Source organism: Neofelis nebulosa, chromosome 7 (genome assembly GCF_028018385.1).
Source record: "Neofelis nebulosa isolate mNeoNeb1 chromosome 7, mNeoNeb1.pri, whole genome shotgun sequence".
In the NCBI taxonomy this organism is placed as follows: Eukaryota; Metazoa; Chordata; class Mammalia; order Carnivora; family Felidae; genus Neofelis; species Neofelis nebulosa.
Window position 1 is genome coordinate 75,068,809 of NC_080788.1, and position 18,420 is coordinate 75,087,228.

An 18,420-nucleotide genomic window follows, 5' to 3' on the forward strand; every position below is an offset into this window, starting at 1 on the left:
CAGGTTGGAAGACTCAGAATGTCATTTCTTCCCAAACTGATCTATAGACTCAATGCAATCCAATAAAAATCCCAACAGCTTTTTTGGTAGAAATTGACAAGCTGACTCTAAAGTCCATATGGAAATGCAAATGACCTGGAAAGCCTAACAACTTTGTAAAAGAACAAAATTGGAGGACTAACACTACCAGATTTCAAGGCTTACATAAAGCTATAGTAATTAATACAGTGTGGAGTCGGTGTAAAGGTAAACAAATAGATCAGTGGAGCAGACTAGAGAGTCCAGAAATAGACTCACTTATACGAAGACAACTGCTTTTTGACCAAGATGTAAAGGCAATATAGAGGGAAAAGGGTAGCCTTTTGGCAAATCGTGTTGGAACAAGTAGATACCTATATGCAAAAAAAAAAAAAAAAAAAAAAAGGAAGGAAAGAAGAAAGAAAGAAAAAGAACTCTAAGCCATACTTCACAACATATGCAAACATTAACTCAAAATGGATCACAGACCTAAGTGTCAGGCCTAAAACTATATCATTCTAAAAGAAAATATTCTAAATTCTAAAAGAAAATCCCTGGGACCTTGGGTTAGGCAAAGATTTCTTAGATACATGACCCAAGTGCTTACAATAATCATCTCTTCTGGGAAGCCCTGACTCATTCCTGGACAGTTTTTTGTTGTTGTTCCATTCTGTTCTTCTTAGCACTTTATATATGATAGCCATCAAATTATATTGCAAATACCTGTTCATATTTCCCTCCTCCACAGAGCACATGTGGAATAAAGATTATGTCTTAATTATTTTAATGTCTCCAGAGTCCAATAATGCTACCTACATGATGTCCCCAACTCCAAGCTTAATCAGGGAGAAAATCTTTCCTAGAAGCCATCCAGTATAACTCCCTATTGTCCCATTGGCCAAAACCAGGTCATGGGGTTACCTCTAAGCAAATCACTAGTTAATGGAATGACCATGATTTACTTGGAACAATTATGCTTCACCCTTTTGGGATAGGTTTCTTTTCCCCAAGGAGTGATGGCTGTTGGGCAGGCTAGCTGCTTAGAACTCAGCAAAAGTATGGTGATGGTGGAGTCGGTAACACTAACCAGGCTGCTTCACTTTCCATTGTGAAAGTGTAATTCACAAGCAACCTTGCCTTATGTCTAGATTTCGGAAGGAAAAACTGTTAGATATTACTTTATTTAAAAATAAAAAGAACAACATAGCTCCACTACTGTAGGAAGGAGGAAATTATTCATCTGAAACAGCAAAATTTTGCACGGAGCTTTTTATAGCTTTTTAGATAATGCATCTATAGAAAGAAGCAGGGTAAGCTTTACTGCTGAATCATTTACATGAACTCATACCATTTTGAATATTCATTATTTTTCACAATAGCCATTGTCTTAGAACATATGCTATTATATAAACATTCTTCACAAACCTTAAAGCTAATTCAAATAGAAGTATTTTTATTGTAAGTGTCAGCAGCAAAAAAAAAAAAAAAAAAAAAAAAAAAAAAAAAAAAATCTAGCCAGTGTTGTGAGTATGGGAGTTTGTATTTTCTCTGTGAATATAGGAGCTTAGAGAAAACAGAGTGCAAGAAAAAAAATGTGTACATGTTGAGAGTTGTTTCTAGCCTCACAAATCTGGCCAGCAAGCATTTCCCTGAGAAAAACTAGTTTCTCAAAGGAAAAATTCTTATTTCTGATTTTATGTGTTTTTGTTAGTTGGTTTGGTTTTGTTAAATAGGATCTTATATTTTTCTTCCACACTCTGAATCTCAGGCATTATCTCAACCAGCTCAGGCTATGGAAGCACCGGAAACAACCTCTCAGACCAGAAAACAGAAAGAACAGTTTTCAAGTCTGGGAACAAGCAAATGCGGGAGAAGAAAAGACTCTGGAGCTCCATTTTCCATCCCCTCATTCTACAATGATTTACATTTTTGTGCCTTGAGAAAAAAATGTGGATAATCTGTATTCAGCTGCTCTTCCTCCAAGCCACATGTCAAAGGGAAATCTCCTAGCTCCAAGACTGAACTTCCTGGCTACTGAGTTCTCCTCAGAACCATCTGGAAGCTCGCAGATGGGTTGAAACTGCCATCAGATTCACCCTAGCGGATCCACAAGGTTTGACAGGCCCTCCTTGTTTTGACCTGAGCAGCATCAGTAGCCAGGAGTGCTGACCTCACAACAGGTCTATATGCAGCACCACTCTAGAGTGGTCCTCTTGGGACTAAAGGGTCAGCAGTAAGTAGGGTTTGGGGCTTCAGCTGTCTCTGAGGAGTTGGGAGAAGGCACAACCTCAAGTAGGAAGACCATGGAAGACTTTCTAGCTTACTGGCCATTCCTTTTGCTGAAGTTCAGGACAGCATTATCTGAGGCTGGAGTCTAGAGGACAAAAGTGGTACTGCTGAGTACCATGTTTCTCCATGGACCCCAGCCAGTGCCATGAGATATCTGGAGCTGTAGGGCCCCAAAAGTTGAATGTGTGCTAGACCCTTCACCCAGAGCAGCAGAGCCAGAGGCCAGACCTCATCAGTTATCAGTTTATTCACTGATCATCCAGGATTAGGAAATGGTAGACTGATCATATCATACTCTCCAGATGCTTACAAAGCATCACTGTGGCTGCATTTTTTTCAAAGCTCTAAGGCTTTCAGGATGTCATGCTGTAGGATCCTGGGTTCTGGAGGAAAGATGGACTGGACAATGAATCTGGAAAGCCCTGGACAATGATATCAGGACAGGTGTAATTGGTTGTAATTGTTGTGCAGTTATCTTATATTCCCTACGGTAACCAAAGCCTTGTAAAAATAATTTGCAGTATTTGCATAATCCAGATGTAAGATGAAATAATTCTGCCATTTCAGAGGAAAATAAAATTATATCGAGGGTCACAGCATAAAAACTTGCCTCATCCCTAAAACTATAGTTCTCAATAAAAGTGACTCAGTCAGTGAAAACAAAAACAAAAACTTCCCTCAAATCCTTGGCTATCTCTAGAACTGTGCATGAAGAACACAAAAATCTAAGAAACTCAATGGAAATCAACCACTTGGGTTTATGGCACAGATTTCAATAGTTGTCTGGTGCTCAGGAAAGGGATTTTCCATTGACCTCCAGAAAGGCCATGTCTTAAGAATATGCTCAAAGACTAAGGACTTTACTCTAAGACAAAGGGTAAAACTGAAATAGCCTTATCCCAATAAAGTTTAAAACCAAACTTCCATAAGATCAAGGTAACCTTCCAATGACTTAACTGCTACTAGAACAAACCCAGCGCTCTTCAAAAACCATAAGAGAATCCACAGTCTCTTACAATATATCACCCATAATGTAAAATAATATTCAGTCAAAAGTTAGCAGATACGTGAAGAAGCAGAATGTGACCCATAGTGAAAAGAAAAAGTGGAAAAAGTCATTAGAAATGGACCCACAGACAACCCAGATGTTTGGATTAGCAGATAAAAATTTTGAAATGACTATGAAAAGTATGTCAAAGAACTTATGGAAAAAGGTGAATAGAATGGGTGAAAACTGGGAACTCTAAAAAAGAATCAAATAGAACTCTTAGTACTAAAAGATACAATATATAAATTTTAAAAATCACTTCATGGATGAGATTAGCATCAGATTAAACAATGCAGAGGAACAGATTGATAACCTTGAAGATAAATCAATAAAAATCATTCCAATTGAAGTACAGAAAGAAAAAACATTGAAAAAAAAAAAGAAGACATGTCTCAAAGACCCATGGAACAATCTTAAGTAGTCATAACTGGACTCTTAGAAGGAGAAGAGAAAATATATTTGAAGAAATAATAGACAAAATTTTACAAATTTGATGAAAAACATCAAGTCATAGATCCAAGAAGTTTGATAAACTCCAAGCACAATAATTATAAAGAAAATGACATCTATGCACATCATAACCAAACTACTAAAAACCAAAGATCAAGAGAAAACCTTGAAAGCAGCCAGAGGAAAAAAACACATTATGTACAAAGAAACAACAATAAGAATTAAAGCTGACTTCTTTTTTTAATTTTTGAAGTTTATTTATTTTTGAGAGAGAGAGAGAGCATGAGCGCCAGAGCGTGAACGTGGAGAGGGGCAGAGAGAAAAGGGAGACACAGAAACTGCAGCAGGCTCCAGGCTCTGAGCTGTCAGCACAGAGCCCGATGCAGGGCTCAAGCGCACAAACCACACATGACCTGAGCCCAAGTTGGACGCTTAACCGACTGAGCCATCTAGGCACCCCAAAGTTGACTTCTCATCAGAAATAACAGAGGCCAGAAGAACAGCCTCCTCAGAGAGCTGAACGAAAAACAACAGCAAAACTATCAACTTAGAAGTAAAAACACCCTTTGAAATGGAGGGAAAAGTAAAGACATCCAGATAGTCAAAAGCTGAGAATTCATCCCTGGAAAACTTGTACTACAAGAAATGCTAAGGAAAATTCTGGCTGAAGGCAAACAGTACCAGATGGAAACTTAGCACTACAGGAAGGAAAGATCACTGGAAATTATAGATATATGGGTAAATATAAAGACTATTTTTTCTTACTTTTGTTCAATTCTTTATGAAGTAGTTGAGCTCTCGAAGGAAAAAAAAAACAATAACCTGAGGTTTATGATTTATGTAGAAGTAAAATATATGATCACAATTGCACAGAGGATGGAAGGATAAGTTAAATAAATTATAAATAAAATTATACAGTAAAGTGGAATAATATAAAATTAAGCTACACTATAATAAGTTAATACAGAGTATAATCACTATAGCAATCACTAAAAACATAATACAAAACAAATTTTTTTCTGGTAGGTTCTACACTCAATGTGGGACCTGAATTCACAACCCTTAGATCAAGAGCTGCATGCTCTACTGACTGAGCCAGCCAGGCATCTCCCCTTACCCCCCTGCCAAAAAAATTTTTTTTGTTTAAAAGCTAATAGAAGAAATAGAATTGAATAGTTTAAAAAAATACTTGACTAACCCAAGATATGGGTGAAGGAGGAAAGTAGGCAGGAACAGAAAGGACAAATAGAAATCAAACAGTGAGTTGGCAGACTTGACTCCAGTCATTTCTATATCTATGTTAAATGTACAGGAATTAGTCACACCACTTAAAAAGCAGAGATGGTCAGATAAGTAAAAAAAAACAAAAAAAAAAACAAAAAAAACCCCACAAGACCCAATTATGCATTTATAAAAGACACAAATACAAAGGCAAAAATACATTGAAGGCAAAAGGATAGCAAAAGATATATCTTTAAAATACTAAGCCTAAGAAAGCTGGTGTGGCAATGTTAATGTCATACAAAGTAGACTTCAAAATAAAGAGTATTATAAGATATAAAAGGATTATTTCACAGTGATAAAAGGATCCATTTATTCAGTAAATATAACAACCCTAAATTATATGAACCTAAAAACAGCTTCACAATACATGGAAATAAAAGCCATAAAGCTACTTGAATTAATAACTAAAAAGTAAGTCAATGTTTATGGAATCTCTGGATGGTAAAGCCTTTTAAACAAACAAACACAGACAGACACTCCATAAAGGAAGATCTGACCTCAAATATTTAAACTCTGATAATAAAAAATAACCATAAACAACAGAAGAAAAATTACGAATTAGGTGGGAAAACTGTAACATCTATAAATGGCAAAAGATCTATGAGCAAAGTCTAGGGATATCACCAAATGTAGGCTTTTGTCATTTTAGGAAAAATAAATTTCAAAGTGAAGATATGCACCTGATTCCATCTTAGGTAGGTAATGTCATTACTTCTTTAGAGGTGACAGCACTCACTTGACCACCTAAGAATCATCACAAAAATTTTATCAGTTAGCTACTGCCATGTAACAGACCATCCCAAAACTTAGTCACTTAAAACAACAATCATTTATTTTTTCTCAGGAATATACAGCATGGATGAGTGATTCTGCAAGTCTGGGCTGGTGTGACTGATCTTAGCGAGGCTCATTCACATGTCTGTAGTCATTTGGCAGGTCAGTTGTGAGCCATCCTGGATCATTGAGCCCCAGCCAAATCAGCAGAGACTGGAATGGCCAATCCAGCCAACACACAAAATTGTGAGATAAATAATAAATGTTTATTGGCTAAAGCCACTTAGTTTTGAGATGGTGTGTTATGCAGCAAAAGTTAACTAATACACCCTGTCAGAAAAAGCTTTTTGACTATCCACAAGTTATATGATGAACAGGATGATACATGAGAGAAAATAAGCATGTCCCTTCTTTAAAGACCCTTACAACATTCCAGGAGACATAAGAATTAACATGCAGTTAGCTGAGATATTTTATTAGAGTCTTTACAAAAGTACATTCTAGAGATAGAAGTGAGCCAGAGATTCTCTTGATTACTTGGAGTATGGGTTAGACTTTATAGAACCATCCATAGGCCGTTAATATATTTCATGGTGGGCTCCCCGCAACCTCACTTGAAGCCCTGCAAACTTCTTTTAGAATAGGAAGAGCTAAGTAAACTCAGGAGAGACTTAAAATAATCCATTAGAATGCAGAGAAAACTATAACTCCTTTTTTACATTTATTTTTATTGCATCTCTTTAAAATTTATGTTTTTTGCTTAAATTTCATTATATACAAAATGTATCAGTACAGTACTATAAACATAAAATGTAAAAATTTATAAATGCTCAAAATAACTTTAATTGATAGCATTATAGACATCCAGAGACCCCTAATATAGACACATCCCTAAATTTTTATATTCCAGACATCCCAGCACATAGAATATATAGCTTGCTGTAATCTATCTTCAAGAAAATGCTCTTCAGTTACTATAGCCATCACATACCGCCCTCCTGTGTACCTGCTTCTTCTCATGGGTCTTAGAGCTTATCCCTTATCAGTAATTAATTGAACACATGTTATGTGCTAGGCATTGGGTAATGGTGAGTAAGAGTCATAGCCTCTACCCTAATGGAACTTATAAGCTGTTTAGCCTGTTTGGGCTACTATAACAGAATACGGCAGAAAGAGTGGCTTATAAACAACAGAAAATTATTGATCACAGTTCTGGAGGTGGGGAAGTCCAAGATCAAGTCTCCAGAAGATTCAGTATCTGGTGAGGTTCTGCTTCCTGGTTCATAGACAACTGTCTTCTCACTGTGTCCTCACATGACAGGAGGGCAAAGAAGAAGAAAGCATTCTTGTGGCCTTTATAAAGGGTACACATTCATCCACGAGGGCCCCACCCTAATGACCTCATTCAATCTTAATCACTTCCCAAAGGCACCACCTCCTAATACCATCATATTGGAGGTAGGGTTTCAATATAGGACTTCGGGAGGGAATGAGAATTCAGACTGTCTCTGATCACCTAACCCCATGTCTCTTCCTGGGAAAGGCAATATATCCATCTTCGTGATGCAGAATTGTGCCTTCTGATCTCTGATCCTCAGAGGGAAGAACACCACATGGTTTCTGTGGAAAATTCAGATCAATTTTGATGCTCTAATGAACCAGCAAACAGGATGCAGAGAGAAAACATAAAGGAAAATTGCCTGAAGGAAGAGAGCAAATAAAACACTCTGACACTGTCTCACTGTACACCTGGAAGCAGGCTTTCCCTGGTTGCTGTGGACAGGCAGGGGGCAGGGGAATGTTAGGGCTGTCAGAGGACAAGCCAAGATGCTAGCTCCCCCACTCCCATCTCTTTCTGCTCTCATGGGAGGGTGATGCCAGAGGAGCTCACTGAGCACCTGAGTATACCCACAAGCTGAATACTCGATGGTGAAAGATAACTTATACGTGCACACAACTGAGTAGAAGAAAGGAAAGACATGAACGTGGTATCATGAAAGAAGGAGAAAAGTGCTTCCCTTTTTGATGGCGTCAATTTTACTGTCTCTTTTTGAAGGTCAAATGGCTTCTGAACCACTCAATCACTTCTTCCCTCTCTTCCTCGCCTTTTACCTGTTACTTTCCTTTCTTCTGTATTGTCCCCCAAACCCAAAGCTATACAGGAATGGAAGAAGGAAAACATGGACTTTTTATAGGATGCATTTAATGAATATTGGTAGGAAAAAAGACAAATCACTTTGTTTCATTTTCTTCCCACATGCCAAGGGGAGTAAACAACAGAGCAGAGGTGACTTTATATTATAGTATTTAAGTACTGTTAACTTTACATCATAGTGTTTGATTTACAGAGTATCAAAGAGAAGAGTAAACATCAGCCAGGGACTTTGCATCCTCTTCTGGGTAAACAATTAGTTTTTGATTATACACAGGATAGTTGTGTCATGTCAGGTGGAAGTATGACCTTGTCATTGTCTTTATTTAGAGATTAAGTATGGTTAAAGGAGACCTGTATGGGGTACCAAGTTAACAAAAGACAGGCTTGTGGTTATTAATTGTATGTTTCATCTTGGTTGGGCCATGGTGTCCAGATATTTGGTCAAATATCATTCTGGATGTTTCTGTGAAGGTGTCTTTTGGATGAGATTAACAGTTAAATTGGTGGACTTTAAGTAAGGCGTATTACTCTCCATAATATGGGTGGGCCTTGTCCAATCAGTTGAAGGTCTTGATAGAACAAAGCAACAAGGGATTCTGCCAGCAGACAACATTTGAACTTAAACAGCAATTCTTCCCTGGGTCTCTAGCCTGCTTGCCTACCTCATCAAATTTTAACTTTCCAAGCTCCACAATCATGTGAGTATATTCCATAAAATAAATCTCCTTTTGACATACTTGGCAAGATGCATAAAGAATTTCTGAAAACCCCACACTTGTGTGAGCTGCCCTCCCAGTCTGCACTGGGCTGCAGGTGCCCACCTGTCTTCACCAAAGGAGAGGTAAGCCTTGGGGTCTGCATGGAAAGAAGACAGGATAGGTCAATTCTCAACCCCTTCTAATTTCTTGTTTTGCCAATCAAATATCAACAAATGATTCTTAAAATAAAGCTTCTTGCTTATCCATTACAAATCTACCAAGTTTCACCATTTCCTAACCATTTCAGAATTTTTTAAGAACTTGATAAAGGATACAAAAATATTTTGGGAGATGTTGTCAACATAGAAATACAACAAAAAGGGGCACCTGAGTGGTTTAGTCAGTTAAGCATCTGACTCTTGATCTTGGCTCAGGTCATGAACTCACGATTTGTGCGATCAAGTCCCACGTTGGGTTCTACACTGACAGCGCAGAGCCTGCTTGTAATTGTCTCTCTTTCCCTCTCTGCCCCTTCCCTGCTTGCACTCTGTCTCTCAAAATAAATAAATAAACTTAAAAACAACAACAACAACAAAAAGATGAATCATCATTCAGCAGAAGCTTGCAAAAAGATAACACAGGAACAAAAGAAGTAGAACTTCCTTAAATAAAAAAAAGAAAAACTCCAGAATTGCAAAAAAGATATCACAGACTGAAAATCATACTAACAGAGTCTCTGGAAAAGTTAACATCACAAGAAACGCTAAGACATAATTTGCTCAACATTTTAAACTTCAGGGAAAGATAAACTGACACATTTCCAGGCAGGAAAATAGGGGTCATGTTCAAAGGAGCAAGCCCTCAGGCTTAGCTGTGGATTTCCCACCTCTCACAGCAATGCCAGAAGCTGGTGGGTGATATCTTCCACTCAGGACTGAGTGCCAAGGTGTGACCCACTATACCTAGTTTACATTTTTGTTGGAAGGCAACAGAGAGAGTCTTCATACTGTCTTAACAGAACCTTGGTTGCCTAGCAGCCTTATGCCAAGGGTGCTCAAAGAAGCACGATAAAATACTTAAGTTTGTAATTAGTTAGATAACATACCTTGGCATAGTTATTTGTACTGAAAAGAATGTGTAGGGGAGCCTGGCTGGTTCCGTCAGTGGAGCATACAACTCTTGATCTCCGGGTTGTGGGTTCGAGCCCCACATTGGATGTAGAGATTGCTTAAAAAAATAATATCTTTTAAAAAAATAAAGGAAAGAATGTGTAATAGCTTCCAAATACCATCAGAAAAGGAATTGATTTTGCTTTAAATGTTGAAATCAGTAAAGGTGAAAGGCAAATAAACCAATTTAAAAAAGGGGCGCCTGGCTGGTTCAGCTGGAAGAGTGTCGGACTCTTGATCTCAGGGTCTTGAGCTCAAGCCCCCACGTGGGGTGTAGAAATTACTTAAATAAATAAAACTTAAAAAAAAAAAAAAAAGGCAACCTAAAGGAGAAAAAAAAAAAAGGAGATGAGATACTCAGGTTCTTTTTAATTTTTTTTTTTTTTTTTTTTTGAGAGAGAGACAGAATGCGAATGGGGGAGGGGCAGAGAGAGGGAGACAGAATCTGAAGCCGCCTCCAGGTTCTGAGCATCAGCACAGAAACCAACCAGGGGCTCCATCTCATGAACTGTGAGATCATGACCTGAGCGGAAATCAAGAGTGGGATGCTTAACCAACTAAGCCACCCATGTACCCCAATACTCAGGTTCTTAAATTATAAAGAGGAAAGTGAAGAGAAGTGACAAAGTGTTGACCAAATGGGCAATGTTGCTTGTATTCCTAAAAAGAAGTGCCCCAGATTGCAACTAATTCAGTAGCTATAAAATTAAGAATGATTATGAAATATTTTAAGATATTAATCAGAATTTGGAGGATTTTTTCTTCAAATGCTTCATAAGGCTAAAGGGAACAGCCAGTCAATGCCCAGCCTAAGAGTCCAAAAGTGAGCAGGAGGGTGGCCTCAAAGCCACTGTTGGTAGCTTCGCTTTACACGGACAAGAAACATCGCCAGATTTGCATTTTAAAATGTCATGAGTGTGCAGAACAATGAAACTGGACCACTTTCTTACACCATACACAAAAATAAACTCAAAATGGATGAAAGACCTAAATGTGAGACGGGAAACCATCAAAACCCTAGGAGGAGAAAATAGGCAACAACCTCTTTGACCTCAGCCATAGCAATTTCTTGCTCGACATGTCTTCAAAGGCAAGGGAAATAAAAGCTTTTAATGAACTATTGGGACCTCATCAAGATAAAAAGCTTCTGCACTGCAAAGAAAACAATCAACAGAACTAAAAGGCAACCAATGGAATAGGAAAAGATATTTGCAAATGACATATCGCATAAAGATTTAGTATCCAAAATCTATAAAGAACTTACCAAACCCACACACTCAAAAAACAAATAATCCAGTGAAGAAATGGGCAGAAGACACGAATAGACATTTTTCCAAAGGAGAATGGCCATTTTCCAGATGGCCAACAGACACATGAAAAGATGCTCAATGTCACTTATCATCAGAGAAATACAAATGAAAACCACACTGAGGTACCACCTCACACTGGTCAGAGTGGCTAAAATTAACAATTCAGGAAACAACAGATGCTGGCGAGGATGTTGAGAAATGGAAACCCTCTCGCACTGTTGGTGGGAATGCAGACTGGTGCAGCCACTCTGGAAAAGTGTGGAGTTTCCTCAAAAAATTTAAAATAGAACTACTTTACAACCCAGCAATAGCACTGCTAGCAATACCCAAAGGATACAGGAGTGCTGATTCATAGGGGCACATATACCCCAATGTTAATAGCAGTGCTTTCAACAATAGCCAAATTATGGAAAGAGCCTAAATGTACATCAACCGATGAATGGATAAAGAAAATGTGGTTAATATATACAATGGAATACTACTTTGGCAATGAGAAAGAATGAAATCCTGCCATTTGCAGCAACGTGGATGGAACTGGAGGTTTTTATGCTAAGTGAAATAAGTCAGTCAGAGAAAGACAGATATCATGTTTTCACTCATATGTGGAACTTGAGACACTTAACAGAAGACCTTGGAGGAAGGGAAGGGGAAAAATAGTTTCAGAGAGGGAGGGAGGCAAACCATAAGAGACCCTTAAATGAGAACAAACTGAGGGTTGACGGGGGGGGGGGGAAGAGGGGGAAATGGGTGATGGGCATTGAGGAAGGCACTTGTTGGGATGAGCACTGGGTATTGTATGTAAGCAATGAATCATGGAATCTACACCCAAAACCAAGAGCACACTGTGTACACTGTATGTTGGCTAACTTGACAATTAATTATACTTTAAAAATAAATAAATAAAATGTCACAAGTGGACACCGATCATTCCTATTGCTTCATTCATGCTCCTGGTCTCTCACTTGAGCTAATATTGAGATAAGCATGTTTCCTGAATCAGAATATGTATGCATGTTGGCAGCATATCTCTGGGAAAGGTACCCTTTGCCAGTCTGTGGGGCAGCAGTGTCCTTATTGTCACAAAAGATATACAGTAAAACCTTGGATTGCAAGTAACTTGTTCTGCGAGTGTTCTGCAAGACAAGCAAACATTTCTAATAAATTTTAACTTGATAAATGAGCGATATCTTGTAATACGAGTAGTTATATGACACCAAATGTCACATGATCACAACTGAGCCAATGGTTCTCCTCTCTCTCTCTCTCTCTCTCTCTCTCTCTCTCACTGAGGAATTGTGGGTGATCATCTACCATGCTCAGATGCTCAGTCTCAGGCTGTGGTGTTTGACAGAAATCAGTGATTTTTCAGAAGGATGGAAGGTGCCCACAACTGGCACTAGTGTATTTTTTGTCACTTCAAAGCACCTATGGGCAGTCCTTTGCTTTTCCATATAAAAGTGAGCTTAGGAACGCTGCGCTTCATTCTAGGTCAGGCTGCCTGCAGATATAGACCCTTTCCTCTGCTGCCTTATTGCAAGTTACATTAAATACAGTATGTGACAAGAGTTTATTAATACTGTACTGTAGTCAGCATCCCTGCGAGCATATACAATGGCCCCCATGCAGAAAAAGATTCCATTGAGCCAATAGATTGCAATGATTCCATTAGTGATAATGAAAGTTATCCTACACAATAACCCTCCTCTCTCTTATCTGCCTCATACCAGCCATGAAGGTTTCCAAAGGTAAGTGCAGATTAATTTGTTTTTCTTTATATTTTGTATTTTCTTTATTATTTTGTATTATATTACAGTATTGTGATCATTTTTATATGAACATTTTTGGGTTGTGGAATGAATCCTCTCAGTTTCCATTATTTCTTACGGGGAAATTCACTTTGATATACAAGTGCTTTAGATGATAAACCTGTTTCCGGAAAGAATTATGCTCACAAGCCAAGGTTTTACTGTATTGCCTTTAACAACATTGGCCAGTAAGATCTGATTCCAAGATCACCAAACAACCTTTGGATTATAACTAACTTCCCTTATAGATTTGTCCCTACCAAGATAGTAAACTGATCAATAAACATTATTTTTCACTGTAAATCAAAACATAGCATTATGGTTTTATTTTTTTTAAGTGGGCATTTCTATAAATCCCCAATCTGCTGTTTTTCTTTATTATTTTGATACAGGGCTATAATCTCTTATCCACTACTCTGAAATCCAAAAAGAAAGTTGTTTTTTTCATTTGGCAGCAAATCTTGACATGAACAGATGCAAAGCTATTTATAGTCTCTATCCTACTCAATGAGAATACTGGTATATTTTGCTGCAGAAATATAATGTGTTTGATTACAAAGTATCTTTAATCTGTATATACTGAGACATGGCTTTTGTCTTTTTTTCTGCATCTATTGAGATAATGTAGCGTTTGTCCTTTATTATGCTTCATGGTAAATTATGTTGATCGATTTCTTAATGTTTGACTGCACCCTTCCCCCAATTTTTGCCTCTTCTACACCTCTATAGTCCATCAATTGTAGTGAACGTTCTTGAATTAAAGGTACAAATGTGTTTAATGAGACTTCTCACAATACCTGAGTCAGATGCCTTTTCTGTCCAAATCTAGCCTGCTTCTAATGGGGGCTGCATCATCAAGGAACAGGATGTGGCTGTGATTCAGGAAGACTAGGGATGCGCCTGAGCATCTCTATACAAAGCTCTATAGGCATTGCTGACATGCTCCTCCAGCTGAGAACCACTGCTCCAGAGAACTCTGTATCTGCTTCTCCCTGTGTCTCTGCTCCAGCCCCTCACTACCAATCAGACATTCCCGCATTCCATCTAGCAAAGGACATTCCATCTAGCAAAGTGGGCAAAAGACTCACCATCCAAGAACCACCTTGGTTCTGGGGTAAATCCCACACTGTGAAAGTGTCCTTTGCAATCAGAAGAGCTTAAGTAACACAACTAATATGCTGTGATGGCTAATTTTATGTGTCAGCTTGGTTAGGCCGTGGTACCCAGATATTTGGTCAAATACCAGTCTGGATGTTGCTGTGAAGGCATTTAGACATGGGAGTAACATTTGAGTTAACGGTACTGTGGCTACAGGCTCTAATGTATTCCCAGAATAACCGTGTGGGAGACTTGCTGCCTCCAACACTCAGGAACCTGTCCCTAGCTTCTCAGCCTGATGGGGAATGCTGGGGAAGCAAGGAATTCACTGTATGTGTCTGCTTCTCACTGACCTCCCTAGAGCTCCCACTGCAGACAATAGCCCTTCTCACCTCACCCAGTGATTCAGTCATCATGAAGTCCAATCTACCTGCATGAAACACTTGGTCAAAAGGGCAAGGAAGACAAAACTCTCCATTTTTTATTTCCGCTTGAACAGGATCATAAACATTCCAACTTCTAGCCTTCCTAGTTAAGTGCAGTGAGTTAGTGTTCTGATGATCTAGACAGAAGCTCATTTGTACCTAAATCAAGTCAATGACATACATCCAGCACCTTCACCATCACACTTTTAAAACGAAAATCTGGCCTTTCTATGACCTCAACTATCTTGATACAGTAGCAAGAAAATTGCGACTCACACTAAAAGCTACCTTCACATATATCAGATATGTTTACCTTCACCCATTCCTGCCACAATGAGGCTTTGAGAGTTGAGTTGTGGTCCTGTGATATCTAATGCATACATGACCTGGAAATTTAAAACAAAGCCCTTTGAGGAAGGGATTGCACGATAGGTTTGGAAAGCCAAGGCTTTAGGGGAAAGCAGTGCTTGCTTAAATTACAAAAAAAAAAAAAAAAAAAAAAAAAGATGAAGAACCTCCTTCCTCTTCCTAAGATTCAGGGTGGGTTGGGTATTAACAGTAAGGGATCATCTCTTTTAATTTTTTTTTTTTTCAACGGTTTTTATTTATTTTTGGGACAGAGAGAGACAGAGCATGAACGGGGAAGGGGCAGAGAGAGAGGGAGACACACAGAATTGGAAACAGGCTCCAGGCTCCGAGCCATCAGCCCAGAGCCTGACGCGGGGCTCGAACCCACAGACCGCGAGATCGTGACCTGGCTGAAGTCGGACGCTTAACCGACTGCGCCACCCAGGCGCCCCAAGGGATCATCTCTTTTAAAGAAACATCTTCACGAATCTCGTCAGAAATGGAGTATTTGCCTCCCCATACTCTGATCCCTTTTTTATGTCCTCAAACTCGGAGAAAGCTTTTTAAAGTCACAGAACAGGTTTTTGATTAAACATTTTTAAAAAAATATTTGCATATGATGACCTGGCTTTGGAATTTCTCATCTGCATTATCTTGGTGCCTTGATCAAAATCTCAATTTTAATATCCTGTTAGATAGATAGATAGATAGATAGATATAAACAGATACAGATGTATAGAACCTATCTATAAATAAAGGCAAATCCATAAACATAGGAGGAGATCTTAACACATTTTTTGGAAACTGACATCAAGTAGACAACATCAATAAATATATATAAAATATTTAGAAATAAAATATGCACAAAATCTTTATAGGAACAAATAAAAAACCTTATCAAAAGATATAGAACAAAAGGTGAGTGTAAACAGATGTTTCTGGATGAGAAAACTTAACATTGTAAAGATATCAATTATCCCTCACGTTAGTCTATTAGTTCAATGCATTATCAATTGAAACCTCAGCAGGATTTTTAGGGAACTTAATTAGACTGTTCTAAAATGGCAGTGGGAGGGAAAAGGCACACTAATAGTTTAGACAACATTAAAAGAGAAGAACACAGGTATGTGTGTGGGAGGGAGGTCTGCGTGCCCCATTACACCAGACATATTGAAGGCTCTAGAGTTTAAAACAGAGCAGTATCATCATGAGAGAAGAGAAATAGTTTAGTGGAACAAAATAGCCTGATGTGGGGCTCAAACTCACAAACTGTGAGATCATGACCCGAGCCAAAGTCAGAAGCTTAACTGACAGAGCCACCCAGGTGCCCCTAGAATGACCAAAATTTAAAAGATTGCTACTACAAATGCTGGCAAAGATATGGCAGTTATGGGCTACAAATTAATACAATATTTTTGGAAAACAATTTGACACCACTTAAAACTTTAAATGTTTTTACCCTTCAATAGAAGGAGCCATCCATTCTATGAACATCTAGTTAATTCCTCGTCCAAACCAGGACACCCTTGAAGGCCTGCTGACTCTCTTCTTTCAATTTCTGTGACTCAACCTAGACCAGTGGAACTTGATACCTTTCCTTACCTGTCCTGGCCCTGGCCCAGGGTCTTGGAAAGTATAGAACTGTGTCTGGCCTTCACTTGCCCGAAATGCAAAGCACCATTTGTCTGTATGATTCCAGGCCTGATAGCCACAAAGGTGTCTTCCTGTTGATCAAAAGTATGACCTGGTTCTCTATTCTCAGATCCTAAGCATTAAGGGAATGTTATCAGGTAATTGGTTTACCTCTCTCTAGGCTAGGCAGGGACAGGGTGTTTACATCACCCCCATTCTGCCTCTCTACTCCAAATTCTTCTCTTACACCTGCTCATGGGAGTTTTCTAGCCTATTCTATTGGCTTGCATCTTTTTTTTTTCTCAACGTTTTTTTTAATTTATTTTATTTATTTTTGGGACAGAGAGAGACAGAGCATGAACGGGGGAGGGGCAGAGAGAGAGGGAGACACAGAATCGGAAACAGGCTCCAGGCTCCGAGCCATCAGCCCAGAGCCTGACGCGGGGCTCGAACTCACGGACCGTGAGATCATGACCTGGCTGAAGTCGGACGCTTAACCGACTGCGCCACCCAGGCGCCCCGGCTTGCATCTTTTTTTGATCTTTTCTTGGTCTAAGACCAGGATGATCAGCCAGAGTCTAAAAATGTGGTGCTTTATTCACTGAACCTTCCTAATTTCTACTTCCTCACTAGGTGCTGTTTCAAAATATGTTCATAGTTTCATTGACACACCTTCCCTCAAATGGTAGAGCAGAATTCCCAACCCTTCAAGTGTGGGCTGGGCTTAGTAACTTGCTCCTAATGAATGGAATAAAGTGGAAGACAATGTGCAAATTGGGAGATCAGGTCACAAAAAGTAGAGCCACTTTCTGCTCACTCTCCTTTGGATAACTTACTCTGCAGCCAGCCAACTGCCATATTGTAAAGTCATTCATTCAAGCAGCCTATGGCAAAGGCCATGTGGTGAGAACTGAGGCCTCCTCCCAACAGCCACAAGAGCGAGCCATCTTGGAGCACATTACTTTAACTCCTTTTAGCCCCAGTGGTCATCCTGATCGCAACAACACAAGAGATTATGAGGCAGACTACACAGATAAATTGACCTACAGAAACAGCTAATAAATATTCTTTTAATCCACTAAATTTGGGAGTAATTTGTTATGCAACAATATGTAACTAATAACACTGGGGGAACTGGCAACATCTTGTCTCATGGCCAGAATGGAGGTAATCAAAAGGAGAAGAGAACCTAGACTGATATTTTTTATGAGCTGGATTGCGTTCTCTCTCCAAATTCATAGTTTGAAGTTCTAACCCCCAGTACCTTAGAATGTGACTACATTTGGAGACAGGGTCTCTAAACAGGTAATTAAAGTTAAATGAGGTCTTTGAGGTGAGTCATAATCCAGTGTGACTTATAAGTGTCACTTATAGTGTCCTTATAAGGAGAGATAAGGACACAGATACACACAGAGGAAAGACCATGTGAAGACACAGGGAGAAGACTGCCATTTCCAAGCCAAGAGAGAGACCTCTGAATGAAACTAAACCTGCTGGCGCCTTGATCTTGGACTTCTAAGCTTCCAGAACTGTGAGGAAATAAATTTCTGTTAAGACATCCAGTCCATGGTATTTTATTATGGCAGCTCTAGAAAACTGATAGAATATTTCAAATTGTTATTATATCATATTCTTCTGTTGGTAAATTTTTGCCTCACAATGTAAAGAACACTTATTCTCATACAGAAAGTTCTAAACTACCTTCCAAACAGTTAAAAATTAAGTCTTTGTCTAAAACTGTACTGTCTAATAGATTAGCCACTAACCACATGACTACTGAGAACCTGAACTGTGCTCAGTTTAACTGAGAAACTAAATTTTTAATTTTAATTAATTTTAATTTTAACTTATAACTGACAGTTGTTATTGGAAAACTTTTAGGTGTGTTTGGAACAGCTTGGGTATGTGAATCTACTT